The 18,445-nt window shown below is 48.4% G+C and overlaps 1 protein-coding gene and 1 pseudogene across 19 annotated transcripts in view; one reads left to right on the top strand and one right to left on the bottom strand.

The window, feature by feature from the left end:
• Positions 1 to 18,445, bottom strand: part of CCR8 (C-C motif chemokine receptor 8) — a 140,866-nt gene that overhangs the window by 19,917 nt on the left and 102,504 nt on the right. For 11 of the 19 annotated variants that reach the window (XM_065933056.1, XM_065933054.1, XM_065933046.1 and 8 more), the window contains 4 exons: positions 13,009 to 13,117; positions 4,961 to 5,542; positions 4,451 to 4,605; positions 1,027 to 1,192 (listed from right to left, as the gene is read on the bottom strand). The gene's annotated coding sequence lies outside the window, so the exon portion shown is untranslated. Of the gene's footprint in view, positions 1 to 1,026; positions 2,995 to 4,450; positions 4,606 to 4,960; positions 5,543 to 7,519; positions 8,090 to 12,912; positions 13,118 to 18,445 lie in introns of those variants that run through there. The other 8 variants (XM_065933047.1, XM_065933053.1, XM_065933057.1 and 5 more) reach the window with 8 other exon arrangements.
• Positions 10,173 to 12,258, top strand: LOC136167455 (alpha-N-acetylgalactosaminide alpha-2,6-sialyltransferase 6 pseudogene; annotated as a pseudogene).

Raw genomic sequence — 18,445 nt, 5'->3', positions numbered from 1 at the left:
AGATGGGGAAAAAATAGAAACAGTGAGAGACTTCATTTTCTGGGGCTCCAAAATCACTGCAGATGATGATCACAGCCACGAAATTAAAAGACGCTTACTCCTTGGAAGGAAAGTTATGACCAACCTAGACAGCATATTAAAAAGCAGAGACATTACTTTGCCAATAAAGGTCCATCTAGTTGAGGCTATGGGTTCTCCAGTAATCATGTATGGACATGAGAGTTGGACTATAAAGAAAGCTGAGTGCAGAAGAATTGATGCTTTTGAACTGTGGTGTTGGAGAAGACTCTAGAGAGTCCCTTGAACCGCAAGGAGATCCAACCAGTCCATCCTAAAGGAGATCAGTCCTGGGTGTTCATTGGAAGGTCTGATGTTGAGGCTGAAACTCCAATACTTTGGCCACCTGATGCGAAGAGCTGACTCATTTGAAAAGACCCTGATGTAGGGAAAGAATGAGGGCAGGAGAAGAGGACAACAGAGGATGAGATGGTTGGATGGCATCTCCGACTCAATGGACATGAGTTTGGGTAGGCTCTGGGAGTTGGTGTTGGACAGGGAGGCCTGGCGTGCTGCGGTTCAGGGGGTTGCAGAGTCACACACGACTGAGCGACTGAACTGAGCTGAACTGAACTGGAGAAGAAGGAGAGAGCAAATCAAGGATGTGATGCGGCAGCTGACAGATTTGCACAAGTGCCCAGCCACTTCCAGAGTTAATGGGGTGGGCAAAGAGTCTGCAGAAACAGGAAGCCCTGCAAGAGAGCAAGGAAACACACACACACACACACACGCACACACACACATTATCCAAACCCAGAGAGGGACTCTTGGGTTAGTATCACATTTTCTCTAAAGGTCAGAAGCTCGTTAACCCTTGGCAGATCTACAGAGAGCTGAGAACACAGCCCAGTAAAGATTAGGACAGGTGCATGGAGGGGCAGATGGTGAGATGGGGCAGGTGAGCTCAGGACCACTTTGGTGCTGGAACTCAGGACCAGAGATGCTCCACAGCCCCATGAACCTTCTCACCTGCCGGGCCCTGGGTTCCACTTCCCACACTGGCCTGCTTCTCTCAGATGCTGCTCATTCTTGAGCGGGCAGCAGAGTGAGTCACCGGATGGAAGGTGTTTAACTGGCTTGCCAAAGTCACAGTGGAGTTACTGGCAGAGCTGACTCCCAAGTCTCCAGCTCCAGGCTGTCCATCAGAAACGCAAGGGCAGGTTATCTGGGTGGCTCCGCTTAGGGATTATCAGAAATTGTTAGCACCTGAAGTGAGGAAGAATGTAAAAAGGACTAGTATTTGTTCAGCACCTACAGTGGATCAGGTACAGGCTATATGCTAACTAATTTATCCTCAAAGCTCATGAAGATGATATTTCTGTTAATCAAATAACATCTATAAAGGTTCTAATATGGTATATCATGAAGAAGAAAGTTTCCGCAAAATGTTTGGTTATTTGTCCTGCTGCCCCAAGTTACAAAGAATGCAACCCAAGAAGGTATAAGCAACTTAACCAAAAGTCACCTCTCTAAGTGGAGATTTGAGCTCAGGACCACCAGGCTCTATGTTCTGCATACTTTCCATTATGCTGTGCTGGAAAGGAAACAGGCTGGGCTCTGGTGTAAAACAAATAACTCCTGTTTGCAAGGGGATTTGGGCAAGGCATTTCTCACCTGGATCTGTGATGGCCTTAGGAATCTTCCCATCTTTAGGTAAGAAGAGTGTACTGGGTTGTAGAGCATCCTGCCCCCAAATTCACACTCTTCCCAGAGTCCTAGAATGTGATCTTATCTAGAAATCAGATCATTGCAGATGATATTCATCACAATGAGGTCATACTTGAGTAGGGTGGGCCTTTAATCCAATACGACTGATGTCCTTAGAAGAAGTGAACAGACACAGGGAGGATTCCAAAGGGTGACAGAGGCAAAGATTAGAGCGATGTGTCTACAAGCCAAGGAACACCAAGACTTGCCACCAACCACTGGAAAGTAAGACATGGAATGACTTCTCCCCAAAAGGTTTCAGAGAGAACGTGGCCCTGCCTACATCTCAATTTTGGACTTTGGTCCCTAGAACTGTGAGAAAACACATTTCTATCATTTGAGTCACTGAATTTTTGGTAACCTGTCATGCAATCCTGGGAAATTAATACAAAAAGCACTTAAGAAATTTACAGAGTGACTAGTCTCAAAGCACTGCCATCATCACCTTGAGTCAAAAGAAAAAAAAGAACAAAACTACCTTTAAACTACGAGACTTGAGGGAGGACGGGACATTTTGGTCGACGCTGAATTTCCATCACATGCATAAATGTCTCTCGAGCATACACACACGTACCCTCCCTCCCCTTCTTTCCGCACAGGCTATTTAGAGCGCCCACAATCCACTCAGTGGGACTGCCCTAGCCTTTCTGGATGAGGTTAGGGGGGCCATTTTATCAGCAGCCATTTCCTGCACTACTGTGACATACTAGGGTTCAGGTGGGGTGATTCGTCCTAGGTGTTTTCAATCTCAGCTGGATTTAGAAGAATCATCCTTTGTCTATGTTGGCATTAACTCCTTAACCACATTCATCTTCCATAAATAAATAACAGTTACGGAATAAATAAGTGTCATGATTCTCATTATAAATCTATTTCTCAATCTTAGCTGTTTATAAAATTGTGCTGTTGTTCAGTTGCTAAGATGGGTCCAACTCTTTGTGACTCTATGGACTGTAGCCCGCCAGGCTCCTCTGTCCATGGGATCTCCCAGGCAAGAATATTGGAGTGAAAAAAAGAAAAGAATATTAGAGTGGGTTGCCATTTCCTCCTCCAGGGGATCTTTCTGACCCAGGGGTTGAATCCGCATCTCCTGTGGTTCCTGCATTGGCAAGTGGATTCTTTACCACTAAGTCATCAGGGAAGCCCTTATAGACTGATAGGGGAATTTTAAAAACATCAGCGTCAGGATCCCACTCCAGACCAATGAAATCTGAATCTGAGTCTGTTGCAAATTCCACCATGTGATTCTCACGTGCAGCTAAAGTGGACAACCACTGATCTGGATCTTCGCTGTTGTAAATGTAGTCCATGCACCAAAGCAGTGACACCACCTGGGAGCTAGTTAGAAATGCATATTCCTGCCCCACTCCAGATCCATCTCTGCATTCTGACAAGGTCCCAGGGGATCTGTATGCACACTATATTCGAAAGCCCTGAGCAAGACTGAGCCTTCCTTCACCTTGGATGAGAGAAGGAGAATTCCTTTGGCATCCAACACCAAGCCATCAACAAGCACAGGAGGTTCAGCTTTCCTCAGAGATGATGTTCAAGCTATTTCCTAACAACGCTGGCCATTGAGGGCTGGGATAGCAGCAGTGTTGAACTCTGGCTGAATGTCAATTGCAGTCTTACTGTTAATATTCTGGTTCTTAGAGTTTCCTGTCTTGGCTACTGTGATTACATCTCAACCTCCAGGGCCTCTCTGGCAGGGGAGAGGTGGGGAAGTCTGCAGCAGGCACGACTGGGGTGGCTTCTTAGCTCCCAACTGTTCTGTTGCTTTTGGAAATAGTGTCAGCATGCAGGGGCAGAGTTCTCACTGGCTGGTGGCAGGGGTGAATTAACTACATTTCTCTTCCAGATTCTAAACAAATTCTAGAAATACAGACAGAATTTTTTAATAATGCCATTTTAGCATATTTGGGCAAAGCTAGAATGGAGGACACGGGTTTACTGAATGGATGAACCCAGGAGGACAGTAGCTGAAAATGACATTTTCTCTCCAACCGCTGTCCCTGCCAACTGTACTGCTGAAAGCTGACTCATCCCTCCTTACATAGATGACTGCTCAGACCCCACATCTTTCTGAGTCACACTTGGGTGTTAATACCTTTTTTAAAAGGTATTTTTTAAAAGTCCAGCCCAATAAAATATCAAAGCATTGGTCTCTTACCCACCCAACAGTCCCTGGTCCTCCAGCTGGGCCTCCTTCAAAGGAAACTGGCCTCGGGGAGGTGGGAGAGGGCGGCTTCTCCTCCTTGTCCTTCCCTTCTTCTCCCTCCCTCCTCGCTCTGGTCCCCCCGCTCCGCCAGGGCCGGGCTGGGCTGGGCAGGCAGGCAGGGTGGGGAGCAGAAAAGGCATATCATGGCTGCTCTGGGAGCAGCCTGGCACTGAGGTCCTCTGTGTGGCAGTGCCCGAGGCTGCCTCTTTCCTGTGGAGCATCTCTGTGGGTTTTTCAAGGAACTCCCGTCACTGATCTAGGTGATACACTCTAAGCCTGGCTGCTACCCCCGCATTTCCCATGGACTTCCCTGCTGGTTGTCTTCTCATGTAGGATGCTCCCAGGACAGTGAAACTCTGGGTTCCCGTGGTCGGGGTTCATCTCTGGCCCTGAGAAGCTCAGGCCCCCCTTCTGGGAAGGGCCGGTCTTTCCCAGGTGGCCCACCTCTGGCTCTGCTGCAGACTTCACCTCAAGGACTTCACAAGGCAGCTACCACCAGGTACAAGAAGATTACCAGTCCTGGCATCTCCAGATTCCGAAGACACAGCCTGGTTCTCCAAGTGATTCTCTTAAGCGTTTCCTTCACAGGCTTCAAAGGTCACAGGAGCAGAAGGGGGTGGGCCCTGGAGAGAGGAGGGATATACTTCAGGTTCCCTGACCTCTCTTTGTAAACACATCCTCTCCGTCCACTGCAGGGGCCGTGGACAGCCAGCCCTGCGTGCCTTCAGCAGACCTCTGAGGTTCCTGCATGACCAGCTCTTCCTCCCTCTGACTCGGCCTCAGGGCCACAAGTCCTAGGATTTAACAACCTAGGGGAAATGCTCAATCAGTGAAGGATGGGGTCAGCGACAAGATCCCTGGCTCCCAGTTGTGGATGGAGCAATCGTGAGGTTAGTTCTGCGCAGTCTCTCAGACCAGGGCAGGGGCTCAGACAAGGTAAGAGAGGCTCCAGGGTGCAAGATTTAAGGCGGCACCTACCAGGGTTGTGTGAGAGTGGGTCCCTCCTTCATCTGGCACCCCAAGGGCCTCATCCTACTCCTGGCCCCATCTCGGAGGGTCCCTAGCGGGATGGGGCCCTGGGTGTTCACAGCAGATCCTACTCAGTAACATCTGGGTCAAGTTCCTCCCTTCAGACCTGAGGTAGGAGATACACAGGCCCCCGGCTGAGCAACTACAGCTGGTCTCCTGCTGATGCTTCAAGACGGGAGGCCAGCAGGAGCACTGGGCCCAGATGGGGTGCATTCTTGTGGGGTTTCCTGGCCCGACACACATCCAGAGAAGGCCCTCAGTCTAGGCGGAAGGACAAAAGGAGGGAGAAGAGGTCAGCTGGAACCCATCTTGGCTGAGAGATGCGTGCCCCTACCAGGACCAGATATGAAGATGACTGGTCAGAAAAAAAGGAAAAAAAAGCAGAAAATTACCTTGATTTAGGCAACCTAAGCCGGCCCCGTTGCACATAACTCACTCTGAGTTCAGCTGCGTGTTCTTTTACATGTATTCTGCTTCTTTTCATAAACAGCTTTATCTTTTCACAATCTTGGTCTCTTTGCTGAATTCTTCCTTCAAAGAAGACAAGAACGAAGGTCCTTCCTTTTAGTTTTTCACCACCGTTATCAGAACCACCTCCCAATAAACTACTTGTACCCTCGTCTCAGGTTTGCTTCTTGGGAATCCAAGACCCTTTCCTGTTTCTACGTATCAACTGTCAGCCTCATCTCCGTCCGCCACTGAGGTGGTGTGAGGCATGTTCACAGGACTGGCTGTTTAGCCACAGGACTGGGTGCCTTTAGGCTTCAGTCTCCCTGACCATAAACCTTCTCCTCCCTGGCAGGAGCCCCCTCTTTCCCTCTGGTTCTGAGCCTGTCGGGCTGCCAGCAGCACCAACAAACCCAACAGATGGGACAGTCCTGGCAACACTGGAACCCTGCTTCCAGCTGGGAACAGAATGACGTCATAGGTGGTCTTCCTTCAGGCTTTTTAGGGCTTTCCTTGTAGCTCAGCTGGTGAAGACTCTGCCTGCAACGCGGGAGACCTGGGTTCGATCCCTGGGTTGGGAAGATCCCCTGGAGAAGGGAAAGGCTACCCACTCCAGTATTCTGGCCTGGAGAATTTCATGGACTGTATAGTCCATGGCGTTGCAAAGTGTCGGACATGACTGAGCGACTTTCACTTCAGGTTTTTTTTTTTTTCAGGTTTTTAAATTGATGAATTTCGGTTGTGCGGGGTCTTTGTTGTTGCATGGGCTTTTCTCTACAGGGGCAATCGGGGGCTACTATCTAGCTGCAGTATGCGGGTTTCTCATTGCAGTGGCCTCTCTTGTTTCAGAGCACAGGCGCTAGGGGGTGCGCGAATTTCAGTATTTGTGGCACACGGGCTCAGAAGTTGCAGCTCCCAGACTCTGGAGCGCAGGGTCAGTAACTGTAACACAGGGCTTAGCGGCTCTGTGGCAAGCGGGATCTTCCTGGACCAGGGGTCCATCCTGTGCCTCCTGGCAGGTGGATTCTTTACCACTGAGCCACCAGGGAAGCCCTTCCTTCAGCTTTAAGAAAGAAAAGCCCACAAACCCCCCTCCCCCGATATTAACCTTAACAATTGGAAACACTCCAAATGCCCAATAGTAGAAGGTTAAATTACAGTATATCTGTACAGTGGAATATACATGGACATTCAAAATGATGTGAAAGGCGCTTAGTCGTGTACGACTCTGTGACTCCAAGGACTGTAGCCCACCAGGCTCCTCTGTCCATGGGATTCTCCAGGCAAGAATACTGGAGTGGGTTGCCATTTCCTTCTCCAGGGGCTCTTGACCCGTGGATCCAACCCGGATCTCCTGCATTACAGGCAGATTCTTTATGTCCGAGCCACCGGGGAAGCCCTTCAGAATGATATTGTACCTCTATTCTTACTGATGCTGATGAATTTTCATAACATATTAAGTGATACAAAGATTTAAAAAAAAGAAAGAAGCCTACAATGGACAGGTGGGTTGAGAGCGGAAGGAGAGTTTTCACTGAGATTTCAGGGCTCTGCCTTCAGTTCCCTCCTTCCTGGCATTTCTGCTCCCACTTTGCAGTTGCTCTGGCAGCCTCAAGTTCTGACCTGCCCAGGATACGACAGACAGAAGTAGGCACATGCCCCCATGTCCTCACGTTGACTCACGAAACAGGGCCATGGTCTGGAGACTGGGGGAGCAGAGGAGAAAGTGTGGGAAGAACTTACACCTGAGGAAGGATGTGGGCTTGGGGTCTAGAAGGTGACACCCTGTTAGGGAAACGAAATAGTCTTGTTTAGGCTTCACAGATGAAGCAGAGCAGGCCTCTGACCCTGCTTCTAACCTGCCTGGACACTGCCCTGACTGTGAGTGACTGCCTGCTGTGAGTGGAAGCCTTGCAAGCAACATAGGTAGAGGCTGAATCTTGAGACTGTTGAGCCCCGGGAGGTGTCCTGGCCAACCAAGTCCCAGGCTTAACAACATTCCAAGTTTTACAAGACAAAGCAAACAGCATTAACAGGAAACCAGAGCTGCTATTTGCTCACAGATTGATGACATCAGTTTGCGTCCTGGGATTAAAAGTGGGAACCCCGAGGTGCAGTCTTTGAAGTCTCACCCACGGAGCGGACGCGATGCTTGGGTCCTTTTCCCAACTGGGACTCCAGACGTGCTGGGTCATGAGGACTTCCCAGTGCTGTTTGAGTCTGGATGCTGGTCAAAACCCAATTTGGTGATGTATCTTCTCAGTTCAGTTCAGTTCAGTCGCTCAGTCATGACTCTGCGACCCAATGGAGTGCAGCATGCCAGGCTTCCCTGTTCATTACCAACTCCCAGAGCCCGCTCAAACTCATGTCCATCAAGTCAGTGATGCCATCCGCCCATCTCACCCTCTGTCGTCCCCTTATCCTCCTGCCTTCAATCTCGCCCAGCTTCAGGGTCTTTTCCAATGAATCAGCTCTTCACACCTGGTGGCCAAAGTATTCGAGTTTCGGCTTCAGCATCAGTCTTTTCAGTGAATATTCAGGACTGGTTTCCTTTAGGATTGACTGGTTTGATCTCCTTGCATATGTATCCTCTGTTGTTTCTATTTATCTTTTCTTTTAATGTTAGTATATTGAAAGCAAGCTAGATAATCCTCTAACAAACATTTGTATCATTTATTTGTATAGAACGAGTGGCTTATTTTGTTAACAAATCCTTTGAACCTGAGACGAAAGGGAAAACTTTCAGCAAAACACATGTGCAATTATGATTTTGTAGAACAGGAGGAATCCAGGGAAGGGATCATTTTAGAGTTCGGTGTGATGTTAGTGCTACACCAAGAAAACCAATTTCATCTTAGTGTCTGCTTTCTTGGGTCACTACTGGCCTCAACTGTTGCAAGTTGGGTTCCCCAGAAGGAGCTCTGAGAGGAAGATGAGGGTGATTATGTTGATTAAGGGGTGCCCTTGGGGTCAACATCTGTGGGAGGGAGAGAAGGAAGGCAAGAATTGAGGAGATGGAGAGGTGAAGCTGTGAAAGCCTCAGCTCACCCCCCCACCTCACCTCCCCCAGGCGCTCTGCCACTGGAATGACCCTTCTGAGACGCCTCAGCTTGGGTTGAGAAAGTCAGGCCTTTATAACCTGGTATAGACCAGTTATTGGATGCAGGCTGGACCTTTAGCTGAACAATTTCTGAGACTGCCGACAGCAGGGGGCCACCTGCCCACAGCACTCCCAGAAGTTGGCGGAATAAGACCTTCAGTCTGAAGGGAGACCAGGGCACATCCCAACCGAGTCCTTTGGACCTGTGTCCATCTCCTCCACCAGACAAGCTCCTTTTGGAACACAGCAGAGGGGACAGCTCAGGGACCACCTTCTCCTCTCACAACAACCTAACAAAAATTACACCTTGGGCCACACTTATTAATGGGTGGACAAGTTGCTTCCTCCAACTTCAAGGAGCCTGCATTCTAAGAAAATCAGCTCTGGTGCTGGCATGCAGGTCGGGGTCCTTGTCAAACAGAGAAAGTCACTATTACTGTGCCCTTTTGAAGTACTGGCTCCACTTCAGGCTGAGCTGGCTTGTGGGCTGGTTTTCTCAGGATGAGAAATTGAAGGAGGGGTCAGGGGAGAAAGAGGAGGAGGATGGCTGAGGCCCAGAGGGGTGAAGGGCAGGGAGGTGGATGGGGGCAAAGAGACCAGGAAGGCACCAGCAAAAACAAGACCAGCATCGGAAAGAGGACCAAGGTCTGGGGAGTAGGAAGGAGGCTGATTCAGGGCCCCTCCTGCCATCTCTCTCTTACACTTCCCTGACCGAACCTCAGCACTCCTAAGCCCACCTGTCTGTTCCACACAGTAGCTCCTGGTTGAAGTACGCATTGTCTCCTGCCTGGGGCTTCTCACGTGGCTCAGTGGTAAGAATCTGCCTGCCAGTGCAGGAGACATAGGTTTGAACCCTGGGTTGGGAAGGTCCCCTTGAGGAGGAAATGGCACCTCACTCCAGTATGTCTTATCGGGAGGATCTCATGGACAGTGGAGCCTGGTGGGCTACAGTCCATGGGGTTGCAAAGAGTCAGACACGGCTGAGCACCCATATGAGTACCTGCTTAGTTGCACTTAGCTCCTGATGATAAGACTCAAGCAGACTTTCCTCATTACCAGGCTATTCTACTCAATGTCCCCCATACACTCAGCCTCCAGCCTCCAAAACAACCATTTCACCCCATACCCTGTCCTCACTCTCAGCCAGTTGCCTTGCTTCTTGGCTTCCCCTGTGGCTCAGCGGTAAAGAATGTGCCTACCATGCAGGAGACACAGGAGATGCCAGTTGGGATCTGATCCCTGGGTTGGGAAGATCCCCTGGAGGAGGACATGGCAACCCACTCCAGTATTCTTGCCTAGAGAATCCCATGGACAGAGGAACCTGGCGGGCTACAGTCCATGAAGTATCAAAGAGTCAGACATGACTATGCAACTGAGCATGCCCTATACACCCTAATTTCACTGAAAAACTAGAATCAATCAAAACGGCTATTTTGGCAGCAGGGCCTGGGCAGCCAGAACGCAGGCCTCAACTCTGGGCTCCAGGCACCATGTGAGGCGGCTTGGGGGCTGAGGGGAGCTGGCGCCCCCCAGGGGAGGTGTGACCCCACACCCCTACCCTCTGGGCCATCTGCAGGATGCCGGCCTCTGCCCCACAGCAGTCACCAGAGAGAGATGAGTAACAACCAACAGCAGTGGTCAGCAGTGTCCGTGATCCTCTTTGCCTCATCACCACCCTCGTCCTCTGTAGCTCCAGCAGTGCCAGTGAGGTCTCTCGTTACAGCTCCCCATGGGGCCGGATCCGCCAGCCGGTCAACCTCAAGAAGTGGAGCATCACTGACGGCTACATTTCCATTCTCGCCCATAAGACCGCCCGCCAGGTGCCACCAGTGTGATTGTCACCAGCTCCAGCCACCTGATTTGCTAGGTACCAAACAGGGCCCTGAGGTCAAGCAGGCTGAATGCACAATCCGCATGAACGACACACCCACCACGGGCTACTCAGAGCACCTTGTGGGTAACAAGACCACCTTCCGCGTAGTGGCCCATTCCAGTGTATTCCGTGTGCGGCCGAGACTCTAGGAGTTCATCAACCAGACCTCCGAAACCCTGTTCATCTTCTGGGGTCTCCCAAACAAGATGCAGACGCCCCAGGACAGCCTGGTGTGCGTCATCCAGCGGGCAGGCCTGGTGTTCCCCAACATGGAAGCTTACACCATCTCTCTTGGCTGCATGACCCAGTCTGACGACCTCTTCCGGAGTGAGACAGGCAAGGACAGGGAAGAGTCCTACTCATGGTTGAGCACAGCCTGGTTCACCGTGGTGACTGCGGTGGAGTAGCGTGACCCTCCGCACATCTGTGGCATGGTGCCCCCAACGACCGCAGCGGCCCCTCCTACAGCGCATGCCCTACCACCGCTACGAGCCTAAGGCACTGGACGAGTGTGCCACCTACATTCAGAATGAGAGGGGCAACCACCCCCACTTCATCAGGAAGAAGAGGGTCTTCTCTTGCTGGGCCCAGCTGTACGGAATCACCTTCTCCTAACCCTGCTGGACCTGGGCCACCCTGCATGTGGGGCTCTCACGAGGGACAGAGGAGACATGGGAGTCCACGCAGGCCATCTCCTGGCCCATCACAGCTTCAGGAGTGTCTTCCGGCCCATCAGACCTTGAAGAGGGTATATCCTCCAGCCATTCAGGGCCTGGGGGAATCTCTTGGCCAAACAGGGATTTGGGTTTCTATATGGTTATTGGGTGTCAAGGGTATTTCCTGTCCAGTCAGGGTCTGAGCACAGTCAATCAGAGTGATCTGAGGCTAAGGTCATGTCCTTTCCCGTGAGGCCTTGGTTCAGAGCCCCAGGGTGGACCCCAAATCACTTCCTATTGGCTGGGACAGTGGGGTCCCAGGAAGCTGAGAACTTTGTGTTGCCTCCTCACTTTCCAGAGCCAGAGAGAGGTTGTGTGGGTGTAAGAGGCCAGGCTGGGGCATTTGTGGGGCTGGGGGATCTCCAGGGGCGAGACACTGGTGAGACTGGTGACTGGTGTCTTGGTCCTCTCCCTGGGATTCGCCTCTGGACAAATGACATCTGCATCTCTCGTGCTCAAGTGAAAAACAGAATCTATTTTCTCTGCAAATGACCCTACTTCGTTCCTTTTAGGGGTAGACTAACATTCTATTGGGGGGGGTGGTGATGGGAGGGAGGCCCCAGGGGGAGGGGATGTATGTATACATATGGCTGATTCACTTCACTGTGCAGTAGAAACTAACATACATTGTAAAGCAATTATAGTCCATAAAAATAAAACAAAAAGAATCATAATCCATTAACTCCTCTCTTTGCCTCACCCTGTACATGCAATCCCCTAGCACGTCTTCTTGTTTCAACCTTCAAAGTATATCTGAACCCACAGCATCTCGCACTAGAACTACAGTACTAGCTTCGCCACTCTCTCCGGTCACTCATCCCTTGACAATCCCCACTCTGGCGACACTGTCCTTTTTCCGGTCCGTCCTGCACAAGCTGTTTTCCTGGGAGGACAGTAAGGCAGAGGTGAAGGGACACACACTGGAGCAGCTGCCTGATTCAAAACTGCACCCATGGGCTTTCCTGGTGGCTCAGCGGTAAACTATCTGCCAATGTTGGAGAGAAGGGTTCGAGCCCCGATCTGGGAAGATCCTACATGCCGTGGAGCAGCTAAGCCCGAGCGCTACAACTACCGAGTGTATGCTCTGGAGCCCGGGAACCACAACTACTGAGGCCGTGCTGCAGCTGCTGAAGGCCGCCAGGCCTAGAGTCCATGCTCCGCAACAAGAGAAGCAACCACAGTAAGGAGCCCACACACCGAAACTACAGAGTAGCTGCCACTCACCACGACCGGAGAAAAGCCTGTGTAGCAACGAAGGCCCAGCCCAGCCGAAAATAAATACATACATAAATAAATAGTTTTTAAAAAACCGATCTATGATTAGCCACATGCCCTGAGGGAAAATTATTCCACCTCCTCTTTCCTCACATTTCTTACTTGTAAAGGAGGAATAACAAATATGGATTTGCCTTATAGAACTCTTCTGAGGGTTAAAGGGAGTCCTCCTCTCCCCTAACAGCTCAAAACTGCAATCACTTACTAAGCACCTGTGAAAGGCCAGGCTTCCTGCTCAGTCCAGTACACATTCCTGTTTTTTAAATTGGATACACAACATACCTGGAGATAAGTGACAGAGGGCCAGGGGCACTCTAAGTCACAAGATAAATGTTTTAAAAAAAAATCTTGAATACAGTTGACAATGGGGAAAGACCATTCCATGAAAAGAGACCATTTATGTAATGGTGTGGGAGGAATAACAGCAAGGACTTAATGAATACTTATTGTATCAGGCATTGTTCTAGGAGATTTACAAATACCAACTTACTCAATATTTTAGCAGCTCTATGAAGCAAGTCCAGTATTGTGCCCATTTTATAAGTGAAGAATAAAAAGAAGACGTTGAGTAACATGCTGAGGTCACCTGGCTAATCCAGACAGGATTTGGAATCTGGCAGCGTGGCTCCAGCGTGGGTCCCTCTAACTTCTACCTTCCACAGTCTCACTGTGAAACAGTTGCCAAGGGACAGGCCCTGAAAGGACACAGATTTCACCAGAGATGAGTGACTGGAAAGAGACAAGCGGAAAAGAAGAGACAGGAATGAAGAATGGTAGCTTTGGGTGCTCTCAACCTGCGCTTGAATCCCAGCTCAGCCACAGCCCAACTGTGGAACTTGGACCCAGTACACAGGTTTCTTACCTGTAAAATGAGTTCACAGCTCTATCTTAGGCAGTTGGGTACATAAATAGCACCTACTGCTTATTAACCATCCTTCTCCTTTAGGATCTTCTTCCTGTTATTATAGGCTTCCCTTGTAGCTCAGTTGGTAAAGAATTCGCCTGGAACACGGGAGACCTGGGTTCGATCCCTGGGTTGGGAATATCCCCTGGAGAAGGAAAAGGCTACCCACTTCAGTATTCTGGCCTGGAGAATTCCTTGGGGTCACAAAGAGTTGGACACGACTGAGTGACTTTCACTTCACACTTCCTGTTACTATAAAAGAGTTGAGCTCTTCTAGATCCTAATTTGGAGAAGGCAATAGCAACCCACTTCAGTACTCTTGCCTGGAAAATCCCAGGGAAGGAGGAACCTGGTGGGCTGCAGTCCATGGGGTTTTGAAGAGTTGGACACGACTGAGTGACTTCACTTTCACTTTTCACTTTCATGCATTGGAGAAGGAAATGGCAACCCACTCCAGTGTTCTTGCCTGGAGAATCCCAGGGACGGGGGAGCCTGGTGGGCTGCCGTCTATGGGGTCGCACAGAGTCGGACACGACTGAAGCAACTTAGCAGCAGCAGCAGCAGCAGATCCTAATTTACCATGATGCTATGATAAAAGGGTCAATCCACCAAGAAGACATAGCATCTGTAAACGTGTATGTGTCAGTCAACAGAGCTGAAAAACATATAAAGCAAAACCTGATAGAAAGAAAGGAGAAAAAGACACACCAACAGCGATGACTGTGGGGCCTCCCCGTGGCTCAGCGGCAAGGAATCCACCTGCCAATGCAGGACACAGGTTCGCTCTCTGGCTCAGAAGATCCCACACACTTTGGAGCTACTAAGCCCATGTGCCTTAATCATTGAGCCTGTGCTCTGGAGCCTGGGGACCACAATTACTGAGCCCACGAGCCACAGCTCAAGAAGCCCATGTGCCCCAGAGCCTGTGCTAAGCAGCACGAGGAGCCACTGCAACGAGAAGCCAGCGCAGATGAGGCCCCGCGGTCGGCAACTGCATTGAAAAGCCTGTGCAGCAATAAAGACCCAGCCCAGCCAAAAATCAATAAATAAATCTTTTAAAAAAACAACAACGATAATGGTGGACTTTAAAAACCCTCCCTCAACAATAGATAAAGCAACTAGACAGAAAATCAGGATCTATGAGAGCTCAGCTCCACCATCAACTAACAGAATCTCATTGGCATTTATAGAACACCCAACAATAGCAGGATACACATTCTTTTTAAAATTTCAGAGATCAAATACTAACAGAGACTATATCCTGGTGAACAAAATAAACCTCAACAAATTCAAGAGAATTTAAATCATATACAGTGTACTCTCTGACCATAATGGAATTTAACTAGAAATCGGTAAAAGAAAAATTTCCAAATACTTGGAAAGGAAACAACACACTTCTGATTAACCCATGGATCAGAGAAAGTCTCAAGAAAAATCAAATATACACAAATACACACATAGTGAATTGAGTTATTCTTAGTACCATTTAAGCTAACTTATGGCTTGCAGAGAACATCGCTGTTAAATCTAATGTACTGACCACTCCACGTCAGTACACCACATACATGGTCACATAAGTATCCCATTTAACTCTCACCAAAACTCTAAGAAAGAGAGTTTCTATTATTATTCCCATCTTGTTAATGCGGCAACAGAAGCTTACATCAGCTAAGTAGCTTGTCTGAGGTCTCAGAGCTAATAAATGACAAAATCAGCTAAATTGAGGCACCAGAACAATGTCAGGTTTCAGGGAATATCAGGTTTCAGGGAATATCCGGAAACCTGCCACAGATGACAACCCTACCTAACCAACCCCTTTATAACTAAGTCATATCTACACACCCTTACCAAAACACTGCCCACCATCTGGAGTGAAATAGGCTTTCTCCCCAGCCCCTGATAACTGCCAGGAGGGGGGGAATTCAAAGGGGTCAAAGGGAGAGAAGGACCACAAAGCCCTTCGCATGAGCAGGAGAGATGCAGACATCTCTGAGGTCATAAATGCTAATACCTCTCTTGGTATGAGTCAGAGGGTTCATTGAGAACATCAAGATAGTTTTATTTCCAGATAAACATCAGAACAGAAATAAAAATAGTTATTTGACCTATGAAATACAGAAAAGTTCATATGCTTTTTTTCTAGGGCGGGGTGGGAAGAGTGGATGCAAGAGATTTTAAAACTGTACTTAATTTTTATTTTTAGCCCTCTGTGTGTGTGTATGCGTGTGTGTGCACGCACACACCAAGTCATGTCTGACTCTTTGAGACCCCATGGACTGTAACCTGCCAGGCTCTTCTGTCCATGGAATTTTCCAAGCCAGGATACTGGAGTGGGTTGCCATTTTCTACTCCAGGCGATCTTCCTGACTCAGGGACTGAACCCGCATTTCTTGTGTCTCCTGCATTGCAGGAAGATTCTTTCCCACTGCACCACCTGGGAAGCCCCTTTAGCTCTGTAATAATGCCAAAACTGTAAAGGATATTCAAATTTTATAACAAAATATAGCTGTCCATATAGCTGTTCCTTGTCCCCAAACCCCATACTAGTCCCACACTCCAGAAAAAGATCACAAAAAATACTTTCAGTTCCTTTCCCCCTCTGGTATTTACCTTCAAAATTTCTAAATAGTAGACTTATCCTGGGGCTTCCTGTGTGGCTCAGATAGTAAAGAATCTGCCTGCAATGTGGGAGACCCAAGTTTGATCCCAGGGTCAGGATGATCCCGTGGAGAAGGGACCAGCAACCCACTCCAGTATTCTTGCCTGGAAAATCCCATGGACAGAGGAACCTGGTGGGCTACAGTCCATGGGGTCACAAAGGCTTATCCTACCATTTCTCAATTTATAACTTTTATTTTCTGTTGATCTGCTGTTGAGAAGGTTGAGGATTTGGTCCTCTTCCCCTCCTGACTCCTTTAACCTCACATAACATTTCAGAAAGACGGCTCCTAGGTCCTCATAGTTGACAATACACTGTATGTAGACTTTTAAGTCCAAGGGTGTTTTTTTTTTTCATCCCATTGAAAATTTCCTCTTAACTGCCACTTAATGCCTCAATGTATGATGATAATACCTCATCATACAGAAGTCTCTAATTTTTTTTCAACTGCTTCCTTGTTTTGGAATTTGAGTTGATTTCAACTTTTTTCTACTGTAAATAATATAAAAAAAACACTTGAACATGCATTTTAAAAACAACATTTAAATATCTCCAAAGTATTCTTAGACGAGGAATTAATGAATCAACATGTACATTGTCAACTATGAGGGGGAAATGGCCACAGAAAACACACTGGATGGTGTAAGAGCAAGTACAGAATAAAACTAAAGAGTTAATTCTCCTTGTCGCAAATAAGGAAAGAGACTTTTCTCCCCTCTCCCTTTTGTTTCAGAATTTCTCTGTCCTACTCAAATGTGCATACATCTTTATAATGACCTCATAACTGAGGATCATTTCCTGAGGACCTGGGAGCCATCTTTCTAAAGAGCAAAGTGTATCCCAGTTTCTATGGAAGGATGAGAGCCTAACTGGTGGCCCCTTGTTCCAATCTACAGTGAGAAGCTTGTTTCTCCTCTGATTAAGGCCAACACGGGGTCTCCCCAAGTACTCTGGTAAGTGTGGAGCCAACTACGTGTGACGAAAGGTGCTGCTGCTGAGTCCTTTTGCTGCTGCTGCTAAATCGCTTCAGTCGTGTCCGACTCTGTGACCCCATATATGGCAGCCCCCTAGGCTCCTCTGTCCCTGGGATTCTCCAGGCAAGAACATTGGAGTGGGTTGCCATTCCCTCTTACTCGGGACCTAGTTATTGCTCACCTTGAGAATGTGTATATAAGGGGCTGTATCCGCTTGGCTAAATAAGGGAGTGCGATTACGTTCCACCTTTGCCATCTCTTAGCAGATTGCTTGTGATGCAATCACATTCTGAACTGGTGGCTCAGACGGTAAAGCGTCTGCCTACAATACGGGAGACCCGGGTTCGATCCCTGGGTTGGGAAAATCTCCTGGAGAAGGAAATGGCAACCCACTCCAGCACTCTTGCCTGGAAAATTCCATGGACAGAGAAGCCTGGTAGGCTACAGTCCATGGGGTCGCAAAGAGTTGGACACGACTGAGCGACGTCAATGTCAATATGTCAATTATATATAGTATAAATGCACATTCTGGTTTAAAATAGTATATATATTCAATAATAAAAGTGTTTTCTTCCTCTGCTGCTTTTGTGGGGAGGTTTTTCTGGGCTGGGAGAAGATTTCGCTTTTTTAAACTAAATTCTTTCTGTAACCAAGCAGGACTTTGTGGGGCCTTTCCAGACAGACCCCTCCCCTCAAGTCCTCTGCTATAGTTACCCTCTGAAAGTACCTAGATAACAGTATCTGCTGCAAATTTCCTGAGTTGCCTTACAGATGCTTAAACCTCCACCAAATGGAAAAAGTTAACTGCTTGATGACCATGAGTATGTAGCCCCCAGACTTTCTGGAGCCTGAGGATTGATAATGCTAGCCCCTGTGACACTGCCCTGTTACCTCACCATCAGCCAATTAGAAAATTGTGCAAGAGCTGAATACATGCACTTCAATTCCCTTCCCTCATCTGGCCTGTAAAAATGCCCTCCCTAAAACCCATCATGGAGTTCAGTTTTTTTTTGAGCATTAGGTTACCCAGACTCCTTGTCTGGCACCTTAAAATAAACTTTGCAGTTTCCTTCACCACAACTCAGAGTCAGTAGCTTGGCTTTTTACTGCACATGGGCAAGCAGACCCAAGTTTGGTTCCATAAGATCTCAACAATGGCACTCTGCCATAATGATATTAACATTTACCATCCCTGGATGGAGTGGAATCCCACCTGCTAATAAGGTGTAAGCTCATCACTACATTAGTTTTTCATACCACAGAGTGAAAGTTTGTGTGTGCGCCTAGCCTTGGAAACCTCAGGCCTAGCACCACGTCCTGTAGCTCTTCAGACTCTATTTCAGAGGATGACCTTTTTCACCTTTTCAATCACTTGCGCATGGCTCCTAAGCATTCTACAGATGCCACTGGTCATCTTAGCCACGTCTTGTGCTGTCCTCTCCCCACTGAGAATAGCTCACATCCCATCTTTAAATTGAGGTTATTT

Source organism: Muntiacus reevesi, chromosome 4, assembly GCF_963930625.1.
Source record: "Muntiacus reevesi chromosome 4, mMunRee1.1, whole genome shotgun sequence".
Lineage (NCBI taxonomy): Eukaryota > Metazoa > Chordata > Mammalia > Artiodactyla > Cervidae > Muntiacus > Muntiacus reevesi.
The sequence above is the reverse complement of the archived record's forward strand: the minus strand, read 5'-3'. Positions and strand labels throughout refer to the sequence as shown.